Consider the following 494-nt stretch of genomic DNA (forward strand, 5'->3'; position numbering starts at 1 on the left):
GCCGTTTGGTTACTGGATAAGGGCAAAGTTAATACATGAATAATTTGGTTATTCATGTATTAATTTTATACCATGTTTAGTTTGTAAATAGAATCAAAATTACTCATGTATAAATTTTATACAATGTTTGGTTGATGTGTCTCCAAATGTTGTATAAAAGTTATTCATATATTGATTTATGTGGTGTTTGATTGCATTTTTGTAATTCTACATAGCTAATACTCACATAACTTATGAGGAAATCTATGTATAATTTTATGCTGGGTAGAAGGTGGAATAAGTTATGAGGATTAGTTATATATGGATTAAAATAATAAAACTACATATATACCCTTAATTTGTTTACTTAATTATTTATTTGTAAATAATAATGTGTATTAATATTAATTCACAAGATTAAGGAGTCATTTTTTTTAAAAAAAGGACGCCCCTAACTCATTTTTTTTTAGTTTCGTGATTGCTTCCCCCACCCCCTCCACCCCGCCCCACAAACT

This window comes from Solanum tuberosum, unplaced genomic scaffold, assembly GCF_000226075.1.
Source record: "Solanum tuberosum cultivar DM 1-3 516 R44 unplaced genomic scaffold, SolTub_3.0 scf00083, whole genome shotgun sequence".
In the NCBI taxonomy this organism is placed as follows: Eukaryota; Viridiplantae; Streptophyta; class Magnoliopsida; order Solanales; family Solanaceae; genus Solanum; species Solanum tuberosum.